Here is a 27319-nt window from a genome sequence, read left to right as displayed (position 1 = left end):
CCAGAAAGCTGGTACTAGAACACCTCTTCACAAAACACATTCCTCAAAGAGAACAAGAACACTCTGTTCCATCTTGAGGATAGTGGATAGAGATGTTTTGATCGAACCAACATGTGAAAGGTAGTGTGCGGTCCCTGGGTATGTCAGAGGATGACATCCTGGTACTTCAGAAGCAATATGTAACTTGTTTGTACTGGGGTATAAAAAGTATCTCAGAGGACGTGTCTTTGTCTTGCCTAAGAGATGGTGGACAGTCCTGACACTAACTGAGCCAGTCCATTGCAATGGGCATACATGTATTAGTGTACCTGTACTGGTGGAGCCAGAATATTTAGGACCGCGCTTCATTGACAATAAATCTGAGCCAATTCCTTCTCTGCGAGCCAAGTCTGTAGATTTATCGGGAAGATCGGTCTGAGCTGGCTATATGGTCTATCTGGCCAGAGTCAGTACAGCACAAAGAAAGAACATACACATGCAGCCAAACATCTGTCAACAGCACACAACATGTGCCTTCTAGACAATCGGTCCAGCTCACTGAAGCACATCGAATGGGCCCAATTGGAGTTTTGGTCTTCAGAACTTGGAATCAGTGTCCAACATGGCTCTTAACGTCATCAAAGCATCAGAACCTCAAAAAGGCGTCAAGTTGCTCCACAATTCCCACCTTTGTTCCTGTGCATCTTGTCCCGAGCACTGGGAACCTCACAACATACCCCAGCCAAACGCACAATCCCCCCACAAAAGAGCCACACACATGCTGAGTGGGCAGAGGAAATTGTGCCAACAGGGACAGTGGCAGGCCAGAATTGGTGGAAGCCTCATTTCCACCTTATACCTAAAACCCTGCTAGCGACAAAAATTTCATCCATACAGTGGATGGGTCTGGAGTGGGTGCATGAAGGAGGCAGCCAGGCCTGTCACTGATGACCAGCGCTGGCAATTCACCTTGTGCAGTTTAGACAGAGCTGCCAAGGAGGGTGACCAAATGCCTTGCTCCATATTTTACTCCTCACAAGCAAGGAAACACCCCTTAAAGCACCAAAGAGAACTGAATAAGTATCACAGGGTCTCAGATTCTCAGCAGAGACTTTAGGGCTCTGAGTTACATCCTGCATTGTTAGATGTCTTTTCAGGATTTTTCTGAAAGCGATTCACAGAGTGAAACCTTGGAGCTATTGCATGTAAAACCCTGACAAAGAAATGTTAATAGATTCCCATTCAGTTTCAAGGATAGACTACCTCTAGACAGTAGAATAGTACCCTTGGGATCAGAGTGTCAGCTAGCTGTTATTAAGTGGTGTCATAAATATAAAGGGGAGGGTAACCACCTTTCTGTATACAGTGCTATAAAATCCCTCCTGACCGGAGGCAAAGTCCTTTTAGCTGTAAAGGGTTAAGAAGCTAAGGTAACCTGGCTGGCACCTGACCCAACATGACCAATGAGGGGACAAGATACTTTCAGATCTGGAGGTGGGGAAAAGGCTTTTGTCTGTCTGTCTGTGTGATACCTTTGCTGGGATCAGATCAAGGATGCAAGCCCTCCAACTCCTGTAAAGTTAGGAAGTAATCTAGCTAGAAAGTGCTTTAGGTTTTCTTTATTTTGGCTTGTAAATTCGCTGTGCTGGAGGAAATGTGTATTCCGGTTTTAGTGTCTTTTTGTAACTTAAGGTTTTGCCTAGAGGGATTCTCTATGTTTTGAATCTGACTGCGTGTAAGATTATTATGGGATACCGGGAGGAAGCACGAGCAGGAGAATGCAGAAGAGGAGGGCTCCTGCCTCATACTAAGAAAGCAGGACAAACAGCAAGTTATCTCAAGTTCCTATACACAAATGCAAGAAGCCTGGGAAACAAGCAGGGAGAACTGGAAAGGACAGGCAGGGCAGAAAAGGTGGGGGAGTTGCATTGTATGTAAGAGAGCAATATGACTGCTCAGAGCTCTGGTATGAAACTGCAGAAAAACCTGAGAGTCTCTGGATTAAGTTTAGAAGTGTGAGCAACAAGAGTGATGTAGTGGTGGGAGTCTGCTATAGACCACGGACCAGGGGGATGAGGTGGATGAGGCTTTCTTCCGGCAACTCACAGAAGTTACTAGATCGCAAGCCCTGGTTCTCACGGGAGACTTCAATCACCCTGATGTCTGCTGGGAGAGCAATACAGTGGTGCACAGACAATCCAGGAAGTTTTTGGAAAGTGTAGGGGACAATTTCCTGGTGCAAGTGCTGGAGGAACCAACTAGGGGCAGAGCTGTTCTTGAACTGCTGCTCACAAAGCGGGAAGAATTAGTAGGGGAAGCAAAAGTGGATGGGAACCTGGGAGGCAGTGATCATGAGATGGTGGAGTTCAGGATCCTGACACAGGGAAGAAAGGAGAGCAGCAGAATACGGACCCTAGACTTCAGAAAAGCAGACCTTGACTCCCTCAGGGAACTGATGGGTAGGATCCCCTGGGAGAATAACATGAGGGGGAAAGGATTCCAGGAGAGCTGGCTGTATTTTAAAGAATCCTTATTGAGGTTACAGGGACAAACCATCCCGATGTGTAGAAAAATAGTAAATATGGCAGGCGACCAGCTTGGCTTCACAGTGAAATCCTTGCTGATCTTAAACATAAAAAAGAAGCTTACAAGAAGTGGAAGATTGGACAAATGACCAGGGAAGAGTATAAAAATATTGCTCGGAAATGCAGGAGTGAAATCAGGAAGGCCAAATCACACCTGGAGATGCAGCTAGCACGAGACGTTAAGAATAACAAGAAGGGTTTCTTCAGGTATGTTAGCAACAAGAAGAAAGTCAAGGAAAGTGTGGGCCCCTTACTGAATGAGGGAGGCAACCTAGTGACAGAGGATGTGGAAAAAGCTAATGTACTCAATGCTTTTTTTGCCTCTGTCTTCACGAACAAGGCCAGCTCCCAGACTGCTGCACAGGACAGCACAGCATGGGGAGGAGGCGACCAGCCCTCTGTGGAGAAAGAAGTGCTTCAGGACTATTCAGAAAAGCTGGAGGAGCACAAGTCCATGGGGCCGGATGTGTTGCATCTGAGAGTGCTAAAGGAGTTGGCGGATGTGATTGCAGAGCCATTGGCCATTATCTTTGAAAACTCATGGCGATCGGGGGAGGTCGTGGACGACTGGAAAAAGGCTAATGTAGTGCCCATCTTTAAAAAAGGGAAGAAGGAGGATCCGGGGAACTACAGGCCAGTCAGCCTCACCTCAGTCCCTGGAAAAATCACGGAGCAGGTCCTCAAGGAATCAAATCTGAAGCACTTAGAAGAGAGGAAAGTGATCAGGAACAGTCAGCGTGGATTCACCAAGGGCAAGTGTCAAGGTTCCTCCCCCACTCTGAACTCTAGGGTACAGATGTGGGGACCTGCATGAAAAACCTCCTAAGCTTATCTTTACCAGCTTAGGTCAAAACTTCCCCAAGGTACAAAATATTCCACCCTTTGTCCTTGGATTGGCCGCTACCACCACCAGACTAATACTGGTTACTGGGGAAGAGCTGTTTGGACACGTCTTTCCCCCCAAAATACTTCCCAAAACCTTGCAACCCACTTCCTGGACAAGGTTTGGTAAAAAGCCTCACCAATTTGCCTAGGTGACTACAGACCCAGACCCTTGGATCTTAAGAGCAATGAACATTCCTCCCAACACTTGCATCCCTCCTTTCCTGGGAAATGTTGGATAAAAAGCCTCACCAATTTGCATAGGTGACCACAGACCCAAACCCTTGGATCTGAGAACAATGAAAAAGCATTCAGTTTTCTTACAAGAAGACTTTTAATAAAAATAGAAGTAAATAGAAATAAAGAAATCCCCCCTGTAAAATCAGGATGGTAGATACCTTACAGGGTAATTAAATTCAAAACATAGAGAACCCCTCTAGGCAAAACCTTAAGTTACAAAAAAGATACACAGACAGAAATAGTTATTCTATTCAGCACAGTTCTTTTCTCAGCCATTTAAAGAAATCATAATCTAACACGTACCTAGCTAGATTACTTACTAAAAGTTCTAAGACTCCATTCCTGGTCTATCCCCGGCAAAGACAGAATATAGACAGACACACGGACCCTTTGTTTCTCTCCCTCCTCCCAGCTTTTGAAAGTATCTTGTCTCCTCATTGGTCATTTTGGTCAGGTGCCAGCGAGTTTACCTTTAGCTTCTTAACCCTTTACAGGTGAGAGGATTTTTCCTCTGGCCAGGAGGGATTTTAAAGGGGTTTACCCTTCCCTTTATATTTATGACAGCAAGTCATGCCTGACTAATCTAATTGCCTTCTATGATGAGATAACTGGCTCTGTGGATGGGGGGAAATCAGTGGACGTGTTGTTCCTTGACTTTAGCAAAGCTTTTGACATGGTCTCCCACAGTATTCTTGCCAGCAAGTTAAAGAAGTATGGGCTGGATGAATGGACGATAAGGTGGATAGAAAGTTGGCTAGATTGTCGGGCTCAATGGGTAGTGATCAATGGCTCTATGTCTAGTTGGCAGCCGGTATCAAGTGGAGTGCCCCAAGGGTCGATCCTCGGGCCAGTTTTGTTCAATATCTTCATTAATGATCTGGAGGATGGCGTGGATTGCACCCTCAGCAAGTTTGCAGATGACACTAAACTGGGAGGAGAGGTAGATACACTGGAGGGCAGGGATAGGATACAGAGGGCCCTAGAGAAATTAGAGGATTGGGCCAAAAGAAATCTGATGAGGTTCAACAAGGACATGTGCAGAGTCCTGCACTTAGGACGGAAGAATCCCATGCATTACTATAGACTAGGGACCAAATGGCTAGGCAGCAGTTCTGCAGAAAAGCACCTAGGGGTTACAGTGGATGAGAAGCTGGATATGTTGTGCTGTGTGCTGTTGTTGCCAAGAAGGCCAATGGCATTTTGGGATGTATAAGTAGGGGCATTGCCAGCAGATCGAGGGACGTGATTGTTCCCCTCTTTTTGGCATTGGTGAGGCCTCATCTGGAATACTGTGTTCATTTTTGGGCCCCACACTACAAGAAGGATGTGGAAAAATTGGAAAAGGTCCAGCAGAGGACAACAAAATGATTAGGGGACTGGAACACATGACTTATAGAATCATAGACTCATAGAATATTAGGGTTGGAAGGGACCTCAGGAGTAATCATCCCAGGCTTTTCAACCTCTCTCCATAGGAGAGTTTCCCCGGGCCATTGATCATTCTCATTGCCCTTCCCAGAACCCCCCTACTTCTGCAATATCCTGTGTGAGAAGGGTGCCAAGTAAAACACAGAGGAGTAGAGAGGAGGGTGAAACTTGACTGACTGATCTCACGGCATTGAATTTTCTGTATGATTCCTCATCCCACTCCTCCTAGATTCCAATGTTTTGAGTTTCTCTTCAAGCTTGCCCTGGGAGCAGGGTGTCACATGGCTTGGTTTGCTCCATCTGAGGACTTCTATGGACTTAACTATAAAAAAAATAATCTCGTGTCATCTCTAAATGTTGCCACCTCACTTCTCACCCCCCATTCTTGACCATTAATAACTATAAAATATTTACCCTACTATTTGTTATAAAGTGTGTAACCCCCCTCGCTGCACTTCTCTCTATTCACAGGCACCTTGAACATTTCTGAGCCCAATCGAAAAAGTGAGAACTTCATGGCAGCTTTCAACCTCACCCCCTCTGACCCTTCATCATTCATCCTAATGGGCATTCCTGGCCTGGAATCTGCTCATGTGTGGATTTCCATCCCTTTCACAATGATCTACATTATTGGCCTTTTGGAAAATTTCATGCTTCTGTATGTTGTAAGCAAATAGCAGACCCTACACAAGCCAATGTACCTGCTGCTATGCATGCTGGCACTCACAGATATCACCACGTCTACCTCTGTTGTGCTAAAAGCACTGTGCATATTTTGGTACGATTTGAAAACCATTACTTTGGGTGGCTGCCTCACCCAATATTTCTTCCTTCACTCGGTTGCTGTTATGCATTCAACCATCCTCATGACAATGGCCTTCGATCGCTACATTGCCATCTGTAACCCTCTGAGATACACCACCATCCTCACCAAAGGACAAGTTGCTAAACTAGGGCTTCTAGGTTTGATCAAATCTGTTCTCTTTGTTCTGCCTCTGCTCCTGCTCCTGAGCAGGCTGCCATTCTGTTCCAATAGCGTTATTCCCCACACACGCGGTGAACCCATAGCTGTGGCGAAGATATCGTGTGGGGACGTCAGAGTGAACAGCATATATGGATTGGTGTTACTGTTTCTAGTCATGGGGTTAGACCTGACTCTCATTGCCCTGTCCTATGGTCTCATCATAAAGGCCGTCCTCAGAATCTCCTCCAACCAAGCCCACCAAAAAGCCCTCAACACCTGCACAGCCCACATCTCTGTGGTGCTGATGTATTATACTCCCAGCCTTTTCTCCCACCTAACACACCGTTTTGGTCAGGACATTGCTCTGCATGTTCATATCATCTTTGCTGACCTCTATCTCCTCATCCCTCCCATGCTCAACCCTATCATTTATGGGATCAAAAGCAAAGAGCTTCGTGAGAAATTGTGGAAATACACCTGCAGATGGTGATCACCTGGGCCACTGATTTTAAACCCTTGTGACAAGAGGGGAAAGGCTATCTCCTCCTTAATCAAGGGTGCTCTGTCCCAGTTTGGCTGAGCTCAGCATTGTGGAAGTTCAGTCTGAGAAGTTCCTCACACCGAACATCTTATCACTCCATCACCAAGCACAGCTCTCTCCGTTGCTGAGTTCCCTCTCTCTGACCATCACCTGACTTCTTTCATTGTCACCCGCCAGCCCTCAACCCCCACACAGCCTGTCCCTCGGCCTTTCCATGGCTCTAATGCTACCAGAAGATAATGCAGCTTTCTGATGCAAGATGGCTTTCCCTTAGTCCCTCTGTGAACTGGGTTCTTTATCAGTTTGATGAACAGAAGCTGCAATTTGAGAAAGGCGAAGAGAAAATTAAGAAACTAAATGGTCCACTTTTTTATCATTTGTACAGTGATTAAATTTACCTGATTTTTTTTTTAATTTCCAGTGCTTCAGGAAACCTGGCAGATAAACCAAATAAAGGCTGTCTGTAGAAAACTAATTCAACACAAACTGTGGACATTGACTACCATCACTGAATGGAATTAGAAATAAATAATGTAACAATGCTATTGTTTTTTCATTACAAATGTTTTGGGCTACCTTTGGGCTATTTTTAATGCCATCATTTGCCATTTTTTGTTTGAAACACTTGCCAACCCTCAATCGGGATACAAGTACCCTTACTGGGGTTTTGATACTGAATTTGATTGTCATCTCATAGATGTGTTGCTAATGTGGACAAAATCCTGCTGGGGCTTGTAGCTTGTTTTTTGTTTGTTTGTTTGTTTTTAATCAAATCTGTAGTACATATGTAATGAAAACTTTCATTTGTTATTTTATGGTTAGATGAATGTGTTAATAAAAACCACTTTGTTTGAAGAAAGTGATCGGGCTATTTTTTCATGAGTAGTTAAGTGATTTGGGCTACTAATGCTGTGAAAATCTGGCAGCCCCAGGCAGATCCAGAAGGTCCAGAGAAGCAGCCCTCAAGGCCAAGCTGGGCTGGAGTCAGGGAAGCAGCACCCAGCCAGAAGAGCCAGAGGCAATGCTGAGGCAGAGTGGGGAGCTGCAGCAGGAGCAGACCAGAACTAGAAGATGGGGCAGCACAGACCAGCTGTGCCAACAGGAGCCAGGGATGAGCTAGAGTGGGCAACTTCAGGGCCAGAGTGGACACCGACTATGCCACAAGTAACACTGCAGCTAAGCGCAATATGCAGCTGGGGAGAGTAAGGGGGAGGGGGAATGGGATGAGGCCAGCACAGGGGGATGTTGCCTGACAGGAGGGCATTGAAGTTCGGACATGGGGGGCGGGGACATGAACCCAATATGAGGGTGGATGCTGGGGAAAAGGGCCCTGCAACCTTAAGTCTGTGGGCTCTGCTGCCCTTCTGTAGCACTTGCCGTATCTTGTGAATATCTTCATTATACAAATTGCCCCCCACCCCGTGCCATCTTTACAAGGGGAATAACCCACAAGGTCACTGTTTCAATGATCTTCACTGGGTCTCCATGGTAACACTCCAATAGGATGCACAGGGGCACAGCAATTGTGTCAGTCTCCCTGGAAACAGCTGAAGGACAAAGGCAGAAATGATGGAAGCTGTGGCATGCGTGTTAGGTCCTGGTCAGTCAAGGTACAATGCTATACCTGTTCTACTAAGCTCATGATGAGGCAAATTCCCCTGCAAATAGAAGCACTAAAGACTTTACAGCCATTTTTTTTTCAATATTAGCTGGGCTTGTGGTGCCTTTGGTAGGTAGAGGGCCTGAGACAGAAGCCCTTGTACCAGAGGCCTAGTGTGATGCCTGAGGCCTGGGCTAAAATAATCAAAACTTTGCAGCTATAAAGCAAAGTTAAGTGTGAGCAAGAGGCAGGCTCACAGAATCTGGCAAGAACAGGGCTGATATTGCAAAAACACACATTCCTAAATAGTGCTAGGCACAAGAATATAGACACAATCACATTCCAGAAAGGCGGTACTAGAACACCCCGATACCAAACACATTCCTCAAAGAGAACAGGAACACGCTGATCCATCTTAAGGATAAGGTTAGGGATAACAGCATTATGGGTAGAGATGTTTTGATCGAACCGACATGTACAAGGTAATGTGCGGTCCCTGGATATGTCAGCGGGTGGCACCCTAATACTTCAGAGGGTGGCATCCTGATACATCAGGAGCAACATGTAACTTGTTTGTACTGGGATATAAAAATGTATCTCAGAGGACGTGTCTTTGTCTGGCTTTGGGGATAATGGAAAGCCCTGCCATGAACTGAGTTAGTCCATTGCAATGGTCATACATGTGTTCTTAACAATTTAGCAGGACATTAGGACCCACCTGATTGTCAATAAACCTGAGCAAATTCCTTCTCTACGAGCCGAGTCTGTGGATTTATTGGGCAGTTCGGTGGGAGCTGGCTGTATGACCTATCTGGCCAGAGTCGTACAGCACACAGAGAGAAGATACACACACAGCCAAACATCTGTCAACAGCACACAACATGTAACTTCTAGACAATCAGTCCAGCTCACTGAGGCACATCAAATGGGCCCAATTGGAATTTTGGTCTTCAGAACTTGGAATCAGTGTCCAGGATGAATATGGCTCAGAACCTTATCAAGGCATCAGAACGTCAACAAGGCATCAAATCCCTCCACAACTACCACCTTTGAGCCCATGCGTCTTGTCCCCATCATTGGGAACCTCCAAACCCACGATCACACCACCCCACCTCCCGAAGTCGCACACTTGCTCTGCGGGAAGAGGAAATTATGCCCAGAGGGGCTGCTTCAGGCCAGAATTGGGGCAAGTGTCATTTCCACATTATACCTAAAACCCTGCTAGCAATGAAGGTTTCATCCATACAATGGATGGGTCTTGAGTGGGTGCATGAAGGAGGCAGCCAGGACTGTCACTGATGACCAGAACTGGCAATTCACCTTGTGTAGTTTAGGCAGAGCTACCAAGGAGGGTGCCCAAATGCCTTGTCCATGTTTTACTCCTCATAAGCAAATAAATACCCATTAAAGCATCAGAGAGACTTGGAGAAGCACCACAGGATCTCAGATTCCCAGCAGAGAATGTAAGCCTCTGAGTTGGATCCCAAATTGTTAGAACAGAGCTTGGTGATTTTTCATAGCACTTGGACCATCCACATCCCATCTCAGGAGGATGCTGTGCTGGACGACTGTACTGGATGTGGGATTCTGAGGCAATATTATGTATAACTCTCTTACGCTCCCACATGTCCTGCACCTCAGCTTTGTTCTTTGCTGGAGCCCAGGACAGAGTTCTGTCTTTTCAGAATTTTTTTCAGAAAGCATTTCACACAGTGAAACCTTGGGGATATTGTATGTAAAACCCTGACAAACAGATGTTAATAGTTCCCAATCAGTCTCAAGGAGAGTCTACCGTACATCCATTGATGAAGCTTCTCTACATCTTAGGAAGGAAGGAAGGATGGATGATGGTCAAATACAAGTAGGATCTGATGAGAGACAGTCAAATGAAAAAGAGTACCATAGTGAATGGCAATGAAAATGGGGTAGGTTCAGAAGCTTAAATAGAAAAAGAACAAGTTAAAAATTACTTAGATATGTTAGATGTCTTCAAGTCACCAGGGCCTGATGAAATGCATCCTAGAATACTCAAGGATCTGACTGAGGAGATATCTGAGCCATTAGTGATTATGTTTGAAAAGTCATGGATGATGGGGGAGATTTCAGAAGACTGGAAAAGGGAAAATGTATTGTTCATCTATGAAAAGAGAAATAAGGCTACCTATTGATTTACAGACCAGTCAAGAGCAAATTATGTCAAACCAAACTTATAGCTTTCTTTGACAGGATAAGAATCCCTGTGGATAGTGGGGAAGTGGTAGATGTCATATATCTAGACTTTAGTAAGGCTTTTGATACAATCTCACATTACCTTCTCATTAACAAACTAGGGACATTCTTTTTTATTCACTTCCCTGTGTTCAAGTCACACCTCCTGTCTCCTGTTGTGCTCTGTAAACTGTTCTATTTATTTCTTTAATCTGATTTACCAATTCCATGCAAGTATTTTTGCTGCTTTTCCCATCTGTGCACTTACTTGCCCCGTTCTGACAGGCACCAGTCTAGGACCCAGGTTAGGGTTTACCAGAACCTGGCTTTTATAAGGTCATGGTTGCAATGCAGTGGACCCTGTTTCATCTTTTAATTTTGCTCAGGCCACCTTTAACATTTCTGTCCACTTTCTTCAGGCATAGGGTAGCTACCTGAAGCGTGCTGTAGACCACAAATATTTATAATAGGGGACCGCGCATCTCTTTTTTGTAAATTTCTTACAGCTTTTTCCAGTATTTTATTGTGTTCCTGTGCTTGCTGTCTCTGGACTGCTTGCCACCCTGTTAGGAGAGCAGGAGCATTCAAAGGCTCTGTGGTTTCTTCTGCTTCTTTTATTTCTTTGTTTGTGTTTCTTGCTCCACCCATTTTGTAGTGTGTTCTCTTAACCATTTAAGAGCCATGGTTATAGTTTGCAATATTCAACTATTCAAGGCTACAGTCTCTACCCTAGCCTGACAAATGACATTACATGTTTCTTCCCTACTATATTTTAAAATCCATATCGACCTCTTTTGCCAGCAACCCAGCACATCCATACCTTACTACACTCTGTGGGGATTTTTAGGGAGGGGATGGGGTGTTCCCTAGCTCATGGTTTTCTGTCATGTTAGATCACAATTCCTTCAGAGGTACAGCTCACTTACTTACTAGATCAGCTGTCAGATTCACCAATGTCATCAGATGTCACCAATGTGGTGCTCTGCTCTGTCAAATGTTGCTAACCATTTGCCTGCATGCATGTGCTCCCTCTGTGTGCTGCCCTAACTCTGCACAGATAGCTGGCACAGAAGACCCTGAGAGAACCCCCAATGATAAAGGTATGAAGGCACCCGGCCAGGTTTATTGCCAAATAAAGCACAGTAGTAGCACCTGGCAGACTCTACAAAGATACTAAGAATGCGAGCTCTCTGACAATGGACTCAGCTCAATCAGTGGCGGGACATTTCCCTGCCCCCTAGGTTGGACAAAGTTGGTCCCTCAGAGGTGCATCTTTATACACAGATAAAAAAAAGTTAGACATCACTCCTGACATATCAGGGTGCCACCTTTTAATGTATCAAAGTGCCACCCATTACCTTGTACTTGTTGGTTCTATCAAAATATCCCTATCCATCATGCTGTCATCCTGACTTTATCCTTAGGATAGGTCAGTATGTTCTTGTTATCCATGGGGAGTGTGCTGGTATCGGGATGTTCTGGGACCACTGTGGAATGTGTTTACATGACTTGTGCCTAGTACCTCTTAGGTATGTGTGTTTCTGCAACATCAGCCCTATCCTTGCCAGATTCTGTGGGCAGGGCCTGCCACTTGCTCACAGCTTAACTTTCCTTTATATTAGCAAAGTTGTGGCTACTTTAGTCCAGTCCTTAGGCCTCTGATACAAGGGCTTATGTTTCAGGCTCTCTTCCTACTACAGTAGGAATACAGGGCAAAAAAGATGATTCTGCAGAGGACACTTCCAGCCAGGTCAGTGGGCTGTCCAGAATGCATTCACCTTGGGAGTGGATATCCTGGCCCACAACCCAGTTTTATTCAGGAACTATTAGCAGACCAGATAAACAGTCGTGCCTAAGGTTAAGATTTTGTCACATTTATTTTTAGTAAAAGTCACAGACAGGTCACAGGCAATAAATAAAAATGCATGGAAGTGCATGACCTATCTGTCAGTTCTACTAAAAGTAAAGGGGGTGGTGGAATGACAGGGGGGTTATGAAAGCCCAGTCTGGACAATGAGAGCCTGAGATTCTCTTTCTGAAGGGGGAAGGTACAATCGCACCTGTTGCAGTGGCTTATAGCTCCGTGGCCCTCAACACAGCCTCTGCATCTCAGAGTTCCAGAGCCCCTGATGCAGTCCCAGTGTCAGAGAGCTCTGGGACCCTCTATGGCAACTCGGAGCTATGGGTCCCTCCACCGCCCACGGTCGCTGAAAATTACTGGGGCTTTGACCACCAATGGCAGCTGAGAACTCATGGGCCCCCATGCCTCACGACTCAGGGCAGAAATGGAAAATGTCACTAAGGTCTTTGAAAGTCATGGAATCCATAACATCCATGACAAAATTTTATCCTACATCATGCCTGTGAACAACTCACTGTGGTGAATGGGGAAGTGGTGGAAACCCAGTAACTGAGGCAGTAGACACACTTCGGGCAGGAAGCACAACAGTCGCTGACTTGCTCTAGACAGGGAAGTTGTACACCCCTTGGGCTAAGAGTATAAGCTAGCTGTTAAGTGCTGAAGGCTGAAATGTCATCGCCTCGGTAACGTTGTTCAGGCTGCTCAGGGCTTCTGTCTTTTTGGAGCCCCAGTGATATCACTATTAGCAGGTAAGGAAACCTGCTAATACAGGAGACCTCAATGTTACTCAGAATGAAAGACCACAGTTGTGGTTCATTGACAAAGGCACCCAGCCAGATTTATTGCCCTCTAGGCATAGTGCTAGCACCCTGGCTATGAGCCAAATGAGCAAATGAGCTTATGAAATTCTTCTACGGGATGGTAATACCCCAAGAAATCCTTATTCATCAAGCACCTAACTTCACTTTACAACTAATGAAAGAACTGTGTGATCTACTGAGGGTAACGACATTAAGAACTGAAGGGTTGGTAGAGCAATTGCAGAGAACTTTGATGGTGGCATTAAAGAAGTTTATAGCCTCAAATTCCAAATGCTGGGAGCAAATTTAGCTCCACCTCATTTTTTCTATTAGTCAGATGCTCTCTTTGAACAGCTGGGAAGCAGCCTCGAGGCTTTCTAGACTTGCTTGGAGAAAAAATGGAAGAGCAAAGACCCCTGACATTGAACACATTCCAGTACATTCTTCAGTTAAGAAATGGCCTCAAGACTTTGTGGGTGTTTGCTAGAAGAATTTTGCTAAATGCATAACAGGTGTCAGAGAAGGCCTATAACAAAGGGGTCCAGCTGCGAGTGTTCAGACTGGTGATTGAGTGTTATAGTTACTACCAAGTTTGCTGTTCATATGAATGGTTCAATGGCAGAGACCCTTGCAGGTAGTGAGGCATGTGGGCCCTGCTGACTATAAGGTCCAGCACACAGAGAAGAAAAAGGAAACTCAGATGAGAACATAAGAATGACCATACTGCATCAGACCAATGACCCATCTAGTCCAGTATCCTGTTTTCTGACAGGGACCCTTGCTGGGTGCTTCAGAGGGAAAGAACAGAACAGGGCCATTATTGAGGGATCCCTCTCCTGTCATCCAGTCCCAATATCTGGCAGTCAGAGGCTGGGTGGCATCCCTGAACATTTTGGCTAAAACCACCTGCTAATTAATTTCCTTGGGTGACCCCTGGTTCTTGCATTAAGTGAAGGAGTAAACAAGACTTATGAATTCACTTTCTCCACACCATTCACAATTTATAAGATGTCTATCATATCCCCTCTTTTCCAAGCTGAAAAGTCCCAATTTTCTCAACCTCTCCTCAGGTGGCAGCTGTTCCATACTGCTATTCATTTTTGTTGCCCTTCTTTGTATCTTTTCCATTTCAAATATATCTTTTTTGAGATGAGGAGACCAGAACGGCATTCCATATTCACTGTGTGGGATTTACAAAGTCACATTCTTGTATGTTCTGTCTTCTTATCTGTCACTTTCCTAGTGGTTCCCAGCATTCTAATAGCTTTTTTGACTATTGCAACTTTTCTGATTGAGCAGATGTTTTCAGAAAACAATATAGAAGACCCCCAGATTTAATTTAGACCCCATCATTTGGTATGTATATTTGGAATAATGTTTTTTAATGTGGTTTACTGCTATCATTTGAATCTTTTAAAAGCCTAGAAGGGGGTCCTCTTCATAACCTCAATGTGACACTGAACACATATTTTTCATACTTGAATGATTAGGATATAATTATGACATAATTATCATATATTATGTATGAGATATATCTTCTCACATGTAATCTGAAAAGTTATGATTTACTGAAAATAATTATCCTATTTGTGTGCTTGTGTCATTTTTGTTTATGATGTGATGAATATTAACTATGTGTCTGTATTTCAAATGTAATTACATCTCAGAGACACCCTGTTAAGTGTCCTTCCCCACTCTGAGCTTTAGGGTACAGATGTGGGGACCTGCATGAAAGACCCCCTAAGCTTATTTTTACCAGCTTAGGTTAAAAACTTCCACAAGGTACAAACTTTGCCTTGTTCTTGAACTGTATGCTGCTACCACCAAGCGTCTTACACAAAGACCAGGGAAAGAGCCTACTTGGAGATGTCTTCCCCCAAAATATCCCTCCAAGCCCTACACACCCTTTCCTGGGGAAGGCTTGATAAGAATCCTTACCAATTTGTACAGGTGAACACAAACCCAAACCCTTGGATCTTAAGAACAATGAAAAATCAATCAGGTTCTTAAAAGAAGAATTTTAATTAAAGAAAAGTAAAATAATCACCTCTGTAAAATTAGGATGGTAAATACCTTACAGGGTAATCAGATTTAAAACATAGAGAATCCCTTTAGGCAAAACCTTAAGTTACAAAAAGACACAAAAACAGGAATATACATTCCATTCAGCACAGCTTATTTTACCAGCCATTAAACACAAGGAAATTTAACGCATTTTTAGCTAGATTACTTACTAACTAACAGGGGTTGTGAGGCTGCATTCCTGATCTGTTCCTGGCAAAAGCATCAGCCAGACAGGCAGACCCTTTGTTCCCGCCCCCTCCAGATTTGAAAGTATCTTGTTCTCTTATTGGTCATTTTGGGTCAGGTGCCAGCTAGGTTAGCTTAGCTTCTTAACCCTTTACAGGTGAAAGGGTTTTGCTTCTGGCCAGGAGGGATTTTATAGCACTGCATAAAGAAAGGTGGTTACTCTTCCCTTTATATTTATGACACACCCATTAAGAAAATGCTTCCACTCTAGACAGCATGTGGTGAAGATCCTATTCAGGGCAATGCACCATTAGAGGAAACAATTGGCCATAGGAGAAGCTTATCTCCCACTTGGTGAGTCTTCCAGAGAATACTACAGACGGTCTTTGGATAATGCCTGCTATGACCCAGGAGCACATGCAACGGCATGTGATCAGACCACATGACACTGAACTCCATTTTGAGTACCTGTATTTTTCCACAAAGTGACCTGGAAACTGTTTTTGGAACAAAGGATTCCTGACATATGTTAAATCTATGTAAGTGGGGTGTGACTGAATCTAGTGGTCTCTTCGTCACTCTCCTCAAGAGAACTGGGGACAGCTGAGGAACAAAGACTGAACGGGGGGAAGTGCTGGTCCCAGGCCAAAAGGTTTTCTAACTTGTGTATGGAAACTTCATAGGGTGTGGTGCTTCTTGTATCACCAGCCAGGGTGAGAAATTGCTGAATCTAATACCTCAGGCTTAGTTTGCAGTTTTGTTTATTTGCGATGTAACCTCTTTGATCTCTTTGCTATCACTTATAATCATTTCATATATATATATATATATATATAATCTGTAGTTAAATTTCTTTTTTTGATTTATCTAAACCAATGTGCCTTTGAGTGAAGTTTCTGGGGAAAATCTCAGCTTGTTTAACACAGGCTGTTGAATATCCTTCCCACATCGAGGAGAGGATGAAATCTACCAATTAGCTTACAATGTACAGACCCCTCCATAGTGCAAAACGGTATTATGGGTTTATACTCCAGGAGGAGGTGTGAACTTGGGGAGCGTGGAAATTGGCTGATGTCCTCCATTTGTACTTGGGTTGATTAGGTGAGCTCTCTGTAGCTCCATTAGGGTGTGTGGTGCCATCTATCATTGTGGTGTGTGATAACAAGACCTGGAGAGACACAATCACCAGCAAAGCAGTGTGAAAAGGGGCCAGCTCAGCTGGGTGGTTAGAGGGATGCATCAGTTCCCACAGCTCCCAGACTGTACCCTGGGGTGACAACCAGTCACACTCATACCCTCCAGAGCCCAAATTAGTTCCCCCGGCACCCGTGACTCAAGCATGGGGGAGGGACTGCAGCCTAAAGAAAAGATCCAGATGTGGCAGTTATTTGATTCCTTTACCATTATGTTCTCATCTTACGTGGGCACACCCACCTAAAATACCACTATACTGAAATGGCTGCTGGGCATCAGATCAGGGAAACTCTGTAGCTGTTCCTCATAAAATGTGGGATACCATGTAAGATGAACTCCATGTCACTTTGGCCCTGGGACTGGTGAAGGAATCACACAGTGAGTGGAGAAGTCACATTGTGTTAGTTCTGATTCAGGATAGCATAACCTGTTTCTGCATCAATCTCTTAAAGATCAACACAGCATTGAAATTTGATGCTTTTCCGATACAGAGATTAGAACTATTTGAAGAGTTGGGACCTGCCAAATATATATCCACTGTAGATCTTACAAAAGGATTTTGGCAAATACCTTTTGTTAGGGGCTTATTCCTTCACCCGCTTACTTCCCTGGTCCTTCTCACATGAACAGAGAGCAACAATACCCGAAGTCCAAAGGTGCAAATGTTTATTGGGGTGAAATTCCAACAAGCATGATCCCAGTTTCCTTCCTTAGTGTCCCCCTTCCCAGCTCTGACACCACAGAGCCTTACCTGTATCCCTGTTCCCATTCCTGCCCTTAGCAAAACATGATTCCAATTTCCCCACCCTCATTCCTCGTTCCCATTCCCCCCTTTAGAAAAACATGGTTCCAATTCCCCACCCCCATTCCCTGTTCCCATTCCCCCCACTACTTCCTGATTGACTATATCGTAAAACTTGAGTTCTGCTTAGCTATACCTTAACCAATCATTTTTCTGAAATTTAACTAACCAATCCTAACATATTGTAACATGATTATTTAACCAATTATATCCCACCACCTTAATTAGTTTAGACCTGGCAAAATTAATTATACAGCAGACAGAAACAATCACAGAACCATACAGAGATTATACAGACAAACAATGGCAAAGTGGGAACTATAATGACAAAACAATACAGAAGTGAGGATTTCACATCCCAGCTATGGATAAGTGAGTTCTTGCCAGACAGGATGCTATCAAACTAAGTTTCCTTTTACATTTTCTAGGCACTTTCCTTTCTCTGGAGGCGATAGGCACTATCAGGACAGGATTGTATCCTAACAGCCCCATAGCACCTTCTTGCAATGGAACTAGTTTGGAATGTAAGGAGGTGACCAGTCACTTCCCAGCTTATGGCTGCCTCTGCCGCTTAGCCAGAGATCTTAGCCCAAGAACAGGGCCTCAGACTGTCACAGTAAGAGAAGGCCCTTACACCGGCAGACAGTGACTTTGAGTCTTTCTTTTATACCTCTAGAACTAGCTAAGTGACAAGAATACACTTAAATTCTTAGAGTACAGGCCTTTACAGACACCTTTTATCCAGATTCCTGGGTGAAGAAAGCCTTTTCCAGAGAATGGGCTCGCATCAGTTCTGGATCAATTATTTGGCCTCCACACTGTGGCAATGAATTTCAGAAGCTAATGGACTGGATATTACAACTTCATGTGTGATATGCAGTAGTACATTGCTATGATTAATTGAAAATGATGTTTGGTCCCATATCTTGTGGCAGCATTCCTACACATAGTGCAGATGGCAGTAAATTACACAGAGAAAATATAGGCCACCATCAATTGCGAGGCTTAAGAGTCTGGAAGACTGTGTTTGCCTTACAATCTGATCCCTTGGTATCGTCAAATTATTTCTTCACTCCCAGGGGAAGCTCTCAAGCTGTAGTTCTCCAGGGTCTATTTTCTGCTTCTTCTGCTACTCATGGAGATGAGGGAATTGTCTGGGAATCCTGGCCAACCAGAGAATCTGCAGGGACTGTACAGGAGAATCATAAAGGTCACTATCCAGCATAGACAGTTTCAAACATGCGAGATTCGTATGATGATTCCCAGGGTGAAATGTTCCTGTCACAGTAAGGAGATTTCCACTCTCTGTTAAGCGGGATTTTGGTGAGTAGATTTATTCTGCATTAAAGTTATAGTTAAGGTTACATGAAGGGTTCCAGGGTTCAAGTCAAGAACCATTTAAACAGGAATTCACCAGCACAAGCATCTTGAAGTGTTTAGTATTGTCAGAAACACCAAGGGGTTTTCCTGATAAGCTTGGAACTACAAATGTTTTGAAAATAGTTTATACAAATGTTTGTTTCTAAGATCAATTCCTCGTCTCTTAGTGTGTCCTTCTATCTGTTTGTGTAGCTTCCTCTTTGGGGCTGTGTGGTTTTTCCTCTGATTTGCTCAAGTCTTCCAATTCAGGAACTTGACTGCACTATTAGGAAGTACAGCCAAACCTCTGCAGTTGCTATCTGTGTTACCAGAGGGTTCACAACAAGAATGGGCTGCACAATGGGCAGATTCTGAGAGCTATATCTGGGCCCCTGTGTGTTTTGAAATCCCCTCTTTCATTCCCAGTCTCAGAACACCACATGAACTGGGGGTTTCCTTCAGACTCTTTCAGCAACTCAGCAGAATTGTGCTCTCTGTGGCAGGACCCCAAGCCATGATTTCCACAGCTCGGAGTTGAAAGTTAATCACTAAAGGTGAATCTGGTTTCACTGAGTTCAATGGAAAAACTCCCCACAGAGCCAGGAGCACACCCTAAATCCACATTTAGCAACTTAAATAAATGGCCTGATTTATCCTGAACATGAGCCTCCAGTGATTTCAACTGGAGTCATCCTATGCCCTCTAAGGATGGGTGAGCTCGTTTGGACCAAAGAAGAACTGACAGGAGAGTTGCCAAAATCTCAAACTCATAGGTTTAGAGGTTCAGAACAATTAGGATTATGATTTTTTTGCAGGGGGAGGACAAGGAGCACCCAAAAGCAGTGAAAATAAAAGCATGTTTGTGTCTTAGAGGCAGAGTTGGAAATATCACCTGGGTAGTTCAAGCAATGCACAGTGTGTGGAGGGTCGGGAGGGAGGGGAGAGAGACATGCAGTATTCAGATCACATTGGCACCGAGTTCTGAAGCTTTGTGAAATAGGGAATAGACATCCTGCCTGATGCAGAGACCAAAGAAGCGTAATGAGACCTTCTGGGTAGGGTGTGTGTGCATGTCTCAGATTGTAACATAACATGGACCTCACTGCTCCAGATTGATTCTGACACTTTCCCCTATCCAGACGATCCTTCCTCCCATGAGCAGCCCCACTACAATCTTGTAGAAACATCAGCAATTGCCAGCACAGAAAAGCAGCCTCAGAAAGGTATGTCCGGGTTTTTAATGGGCTGCAGTATGTTAAAGCTTTGTATCTTTTTGAAGAAGAATCATAGAATCATAGAACTGGGAGGGACCTTGAGAGGTCATCTATTCCAATCCCCTGCACTCATGTCAGGACCAGCAACATTTAGACCATCCCTGCCAGGTCTTTGTCTAACCTGCTCTTAAAAATCTCCAATGATGGGGATTCCACAACCTCCCTAGGCAATTTATTCCAGTGCCTAACCACCCTGAGAGTTCGCAAGTTTTTTCCTAATGCCCAACCTAAACCTCCCTTGCTGCAATTTAAACCCATTACTTCTTGTCCTATCATCAGAGGGGTTAAGGAGAATAATTTTCCTCCCTGCTCCTTGTAACAGCCTTTAGGTATTTGAAAACTGTTATCATGTCCCCTCTCAGTCTTCTCTTCCCCAGATTAAACAAACCCAGTTCTTTCAATCTTCCCTCATAGGTCATGTTTTCTAGAACTTTAATAATTTTTGTTGCTCCTCTCTGGACCTTCTCCAGTTTGTCCACATCTTTCCTGAAATGTGGTGCCCAGAACTGGACACAATACTCCAATTGAGGCCTAATCAGCTTGGAGTAGAGTGGAAGAATTACTTCTTGTGAGTTGCTCACAACATTCCTGCTAATACATTCTGTATGTGTATGTGTACATTCTGGCTCCTTTTAGTCTCAGCGTCCTCTCTCCCTCCCACCGAGTTTTCCCCTTTCTCATACGCTGCACAGACTGAGCTGTTGCTGGGGTTCCCTTCACCCCTGGAGATGCAGTTCAGGCTGATCTCCCCCTTTTCCCTGGTGCAGGCAGACACTGAGTTTAACCTAGTCTGAAGAGGTATTTCTGTGAACAGTTGCGGTGCAATCTGGAACCTGGTTTTCATCCTGGGTGAGGGGTCTCATTGTGTGGCAGGGCTGGAAGTTTTGAGAAGTGGGGACGTACATGGGCAAGTGGACAGCACTGGGAGTTGTGGGCCAGGGAGCAGGGTGTACTCAGGCAGACAGGAAGTGCTGGGGTCGTGGGGGCAAGTACAGGCTGTACAGAGACACGCGAACAGCACTGGGGTTGTGGGGGCACTCAGTGGCATGTACATGGATAGGTGGGCAGTGCTGCTGAAATTAAATTATTCTTATTTATTGCTAGTCCAAGGCCAGCGCTGGGACCTTTCCTGGCACTGAGTTCATTTGGGGTATCTCAGGATCTCTTTACCCTGGAAAGCCACAGAACTGCAGCCTGGGTGTCACAAGCTTTACTCAGTTTTGTTTCTAATTTTTTTTATTGTTGTTGTTGTTATGTGACTTCAGGCATTTCACCGGTGGAAAGATGGGTCATATAAGATGCCATTGGAGAAGTTAATATTTTCTGAATATGATTATCCTGTTTGTGTGCATGTATCGTTTTTGTATCTGAAGTTATGAATATTGAGTATGTATTTGTATTTCAAATGTATTTACACCTGGGTAACGTCCATTACGCAAGATATTTTCAGTCTAGATAGCTGGTTGGGAAGGGTCTATCCAGGGCAATGAGCCATTGGGGAAAACAATAGGCCTCAGGAAAAATGTATCTCCCACCTGGTGAGCCTTCCTGAGAAAGCTTCAGACAGCCTATGACTACTGTAATCCATGATTCTACAAGGGCTTCTGACAGTGCCCACATAAAATTGGACTTTATCTTAGGTTAGGGTCTCAGGACTGTTACCACAAATTGGTGTGAAAACCAAGTTTTGAAACGAAGGGTTACTTTCATATGCTAATGGTATATAAGGCAGGGAGTGACATCATCACTAGCTCTTCACTCCCAACACAAGAGGACTCCTGGAAACACCTGAGGAACAAAGAGTGAACTGGGGGAAGTGCTGGATACAGGTTAATGAGATTTCTAGCCCGTGTATGGAAACCTGAGAAACCCAAGCTTCAAAGTAAATGAATATTAATAGAATCGTGGAATCACAGAACTAGAAGGGACCTCGAGACCTCATCAAGTCAAGTCCCTGAACTCATTGCAGGTCCAAGCACCATCTAGACAATCCCTGACAGGTCTTTGTCTAACCTGCTCTTAAAAATCTCCAGTGATGGAGATTCCACAACCTCCCTATGCAATTTATTCCAGTTCCTAACCACCCTGACAGTTAGCAAGTTTTTCCTAATGTCCAACCTAAACCTCCCTTGCTGTAATTTAAGCCCATTCCTTCTTGTCCTATCCTCAGAGGTTAAGGAGAATATTCTGTCTCCCCCCCTTCTTATAACAACCTGTTAGGTACTTACAAACTGTTATCATACCCCTCTCAGTCTTCTCTTCTCCAGACTAAACAAACCCAGTTCTTTCAATCTTCCCTCATAGGTCATGTTTTTTAGAACTTTAATCATGGTCGTTGCTCTTCTCTGGACTTTCTCCAATTTGTCCATATCTTTCCTGAAATGTGGTGCCCAGAACTGCACACAATACTCCAATTGAGGGCTAATCAGCATGGAGTAGAGTGGAAGAAATACTTCTTGTGTCTTGCTTTCCTTCTAATACATTCCAGAATGATATTGGCTTTTCTTGCAATAGCATTACACGGTTGACTCATATTTAACTTTTGGTCCACTAAGACTCCTAGATCCCTTTTCACAGTACTCCTTCCTAGGCAGTCATTTCCCATTTTGTATGTGCACAACTGATTGTTCTTTACTAAGTGGAGTACTTTGCATTTCTCTTTATTGAATCTTGTTCTATTTACGTCAGATCATTTCTCCAGTTTCTCCAGATGATTTTGAATTTTCATCCTATGCACCAAAGCACTTGCAACCCCTCCCAGCTTGGTATCATCAGCAAATTTTATAAGTGTACTCTCTATGCCATTGTCTAAATCATTGATGAAGACATTGAAAAGAACTGGACCCAGAACTGATCCCTGCGGAACCCCACTTGATATGCGCTTTCAGAATGGTTGTGAACCATTGATAACTGCTCTCTGGGAACGGTTATCCAATCAGTTAGGCACCCAACTTATACTACCTATATCTAGGTTGTATTTCCCTAGTTGCTTAATGAGAAGGTCATATGAGACTGTATCAAAAGCCTTACTAAAGTCTAGATATACCACATCCACCACTTTCCCCCTATCCACAAGGCTTGTTACCCTGTCAAAGAAAGCTATCAGGCTGGTTTGACATGATGTGTTCTTGACAAATCCATGCTGACTATCAATTATCACCTTATTATCTTCTAGATATTCGCAAATTGATTCCTTAATTATTTGCTCCATTACCTTACCTGGTACAGAAGTTAAACTGAGTAGTCTGAACTTCTCTGGGTTGCACTTATTTCCCTTTTTGTAGATAAGAACTATATGTACCCTTTTCCAGTCTTCTGGAATCTCTCCCATCTTCCATGACTTTTCAGAGATGATAGCTAATGGTTCAGAAATCTCCTCAGAGAATCTGACACACTGCTTTTATCATTAATCAAGTTGAGAAATAGCTAATTCATAGTCAATCAAGCTAGTGTGTTTGTTGTTGTTTATTTGCTACATAATCAACTTTGATCTGTGTGTTATACCTTATAATCACCTAAAATCTATCTTTTGTAGTTAATAAATTTGTTTTGTATTTTAATCTAAACCCAGGGTGCCTTTAGGTGAAGGCGTTACCAAAAGTGTGCATTGTCCTCCCCACACTGAAGAAGGGGCGAACCGGGTAAGAAATTCATACTGGTCAGAGTCTGGACCAGGGCAGGACAGTAAAGCTCTGGGGTTCTAGGCTCGGGAGCTGGTGGTTATCTTGGCTGTAGTCTCTCTATTGTTGGTTCATGCAATGGCTGGTCAGGGAGCCTTCATATAATTGCAGCTGGGTGTGTCCCTGCCTGTGGGAATGTTGGTGGAGGTGCAGGACTGGGAGAGGGTCTGCAACTTGTCCCAGCAACACAATGAGAGAGGGAGCCCTGGCTGGTGAATCAGTGGGCTCAGTGGTTCTCCAGTTCCAGGTGGAACCTTGCAGAGAACACATCACACTTTGCTCCTCAGCTGCTTCATTCTGCTGTCATATTCTGACCCCCTGTTCATACTCTCTTTCCCCATCCTAGGCTGCCCCCATTCCAACTCGAGAGCTGCCATCATGCAACCCATTCACCTGGCATGGTTAGCTCCCTCTCAGGATTTCTCTGGACTAGACTATGACCTAAATTTTCTGTTGCCCTCTGTACCTCTTGCCATCTCATTGTTCAACCACCTTTCTAGATTTTAATAACTATAAAATATTTACCATGTTATTGATTATTAATTGTTTAACCCCCTTCCTGCTCTTCTTTCCCTTCAAGGGCACCGTTAGCATTTCTGAGCCCAATCGACACCTCAACCACCTCATGGACATTTTCAACCTCACCTCCTCTGACCCTTCAACATTCATCCTAATGGGCACCCCTGGCCCGGAACCTGCCCATGTCTGGATTTCCATCCCTTTTGCTACGTTCTACATTATTGGCCTGTTGGGAAATTTCATGGTTCTCTTTGTTGTAGGTAAAGAGGAGACCCTGCTTAAGCCAATGTACCTGTTGCTCTGCATGCTGGCACTCACAGAAATTGGAACATCTACCTCCATCATGACAAAGGCACTGCACTGTATACATTTTTGTTCAATTTGAAAGGCATTACTGTGGGAGGCTGCCTCACCCAGATGTTCTTCCTTCATGCGGGTAGTATGATGCACTCAGCTGTCCTCTTGACAATGGCCTTCGATCGCTATGTTACCATATGTAACCCTCTGAGATACACCACCATCCTCACCAATTCACGAATAGCTAAGCTAGATCTAGTGGGTTTGTTGAGAGCTGTTCTCTTCATTCTGCCCCTGCCCCTGCTCCTGAGTAGGCTCCCATTCTGTGCCAACCATGTTATCCCCCATACATACTGTGATCATATGGCTGTGGCAAAGATGTCATGTGGAGACATCACAGTCAACAGAACATACGGCTTGGTGACAGCGTTTGTAGTCATGGGGTTAGACCTGATGCTCATTGCCCTGTCCTACATTCTGATCATCAGGGCCGTCCTCAGAATTTCCTCCAAGACAGATTACCAGAAAGCCCTCAACACATGCACAGCTCACCTCTGTGTGATGCTGATGTCTTATCCTGTAGGCCTCTTCTCCACAATGATACACCGGATTGGTGAAGGTATCGCTCCCCACGTTCACATCATCTTGGCATACCTCTATCCCCTCATCCCCCTCATGCTCAACCCTATCGTTTATGGGGTCAAAAACAAAGATCTTCATGGCAAAGTGGGCAAATACATCTACAGAATGTGCTCACATTGGGACACTGACTTTAAATTTGCGTAAAAAGAAGGGGAAAGATATCTCCTTGATAATCAAGGGTGCTCTGTCCCAATTTGGTTGAGCTCAGCATTGTGGAAGTTCAGAGCCTAAGAAACTCCATCACCAAGCATTGTGTTCTGAGTTGCTGAATTCCCTCTCTGACCATCCCCCAATCTCTTTTAATGTCACCCATCAGCCCCCACATCCACACACTGTCACTCAGCCTTTCAGTCACTTCCAGACCACCAGAAGATTCTGCAGTTTTCTTAAACAAGGTGGCTTTCCATAAGAATCTGCATAATCCTGGGCCCAGCTGTGCTGGGGTTTCAAGGACTCTGCTGCACAGGAGAGTGGAGGGGTGTCCTTGAGCTCAGGTGGACCTCTGGGTAAAGGGACTAGGAGTGGGGACTCAGACCCTTTCACTAGCTGATTCCCCTGGGGTAGTGCAGAAGCTAGGAAAGAAGCAAGACACAATAGTTCCCCACTTTTATTAGGGAAGCGGGACAAACTGAAAGGCTTGATTTCAATGACATGTAAAGAGATGTGTAACTTGTGACATCTTCATATAAATGATAAAAGCTGATGTATGTAACTTTGGGGAGCACACTTTCAGCATAAGGTGAAAGTAACATCGCTGCACAAGATGGCTTCCCAGAGACTGGTATTGTGTAAAATCTTTTCCCAGTACTATTTTATTATGAGGCTAGAGGAGTAAACCTGACATTGTTTATTTGGCCTTTTGAACATATTTCATAACAAATGAAAGCTTGGTGAAGCAACTGAGTACACAATTCATCACCAACCAGAATGAATTATTTCTTCCTCTCAGATTTTGGTATTTAAACACAATGAAGGCGTCCCTAGAAATAATTCTCCTGAGCCAAAATGCTGAAAAAGTTTCAGAGTCTTCAGTATTAAAGAAATTAATGGAATATTTTAGTTTTGTTTTTCTCATTGTGCTCCAGACAAAGATTCCGGAAACAATAAATGCTGTTTCAAAATTGCTAGAATCTACAGACACAGACCCCTGCAAAGCAGCAATATTACTTCCCAAAACCTCTAAACTTGTAGCTACATTTCAAATTGAGTTCAAAGAAGCAAAATGCTCAGCAAGGAAATTATCAGGAAAACGGGGCAGACAATTCAAGTCTGAAGAGATGTGCTTGAGAAAGGCAAAAACGCAAGGGAGCAGCTCATTTTGTGCCAGAGAGGAGAGCAGACCTGCTACCAGCAGCTCCAGGAGAGATGAACTGAGGGAAGGCAGAATCTCCCTCTGAACAACTGCCCAAAAATCCCTCTCTGAGGGAAGGGAGAGCCTGCTGCAGGGACAGCGTAAGAGGGAAGCACTAATCTCTCATATGAATGCTGGACTTGACTGATCTCCCTTTATTTATTTTTTTTTTTTTTCTGTTTGGACTACCCCAGGAGGGGAAAGCCCTTGGACTGAGCTGGCCCTAGGAGGTTGGGTCATACCCCACACTGAGTCAACAGTGTGCCCCTGTTGCCAAGAAGGCCAATGGCATTTTGGGCTGTATAAGCAGGGGCATTGCCAGCAGATCGAGGGACGTGATCGTTCCCCTCTATTCGACATTGGTGAGGCCTCATCTGGAATACTGTGTCCAGTTTTGGGCTCCACACTACAAGAAGGATGTGAAAAAATTGGAAAGCGTCCAGTGGAGGGCAACAAAAATGATTAGGGGACTGGAACACATGATTTATGAGGAGAGGCTGAGGGAACTGGGATTGTTTAGTCTGCAGAAGAGAAGAATGAGGGGGGATTTGATAGCTGCTTTCAACTACCTGAAAGGGGGTTCCAAAGAGGTTGGATTTAGACTGTTCTCAGTGGTAGCAGATGACAGAATGAGGAGTAATGGTCTCAAGTTGCAGTGGGGGAGGTGTAGGTTGGATATTAGGAAACACTTTTTCACTAGGAGGGTGGTGAAACACTGGAATGCGTTACCTAGGGAGGTGGTGGAATTTCCTTCCTTTGAAGTTTTTAAGGTCAGGCTTGACAAAGCCCTGGCTGGGATGATTTAGTTGGGGATTGGTCCTGCTTTGAGCAGGGGGATGGAATAGATGACCTCTTGAGGTACC

At 44.3% G+C, this 27319-nt stretch overlaps 1 pseudogene; it reads left to right on the top strand.

Moving 5' to 3' along the window:
* Nucleotides 1–898: 898 nt before the first annotated feature.
* LOC141981028 (olfactory receptor 52D1-like) lies at nucleotides 899–6568 on the top strand (annotated as a pseudogene).
* Nucleotides 6569–27319: the final 20751 nt, after the last annotated feature.

This window comes from Natator depressus, chromosome 1, assembly GCF_965152275.1.
Source record: "Natator depressus isolate rNatDep1 chromosome 1, rNatDep2.hap1, whole genome shotgun sequence".
Taxonomy (NCBI): domain Eukaryota; kingdom Metazoa; phylum Chordata; order Testudines; family Cheloniidae; genus Natator; species Natator depressus.
The sequence above is the reverse complement of the archived record's forward strand: the minus strand, read 5'-3'. Positions and strand labels throughout refer to the sequence as shown.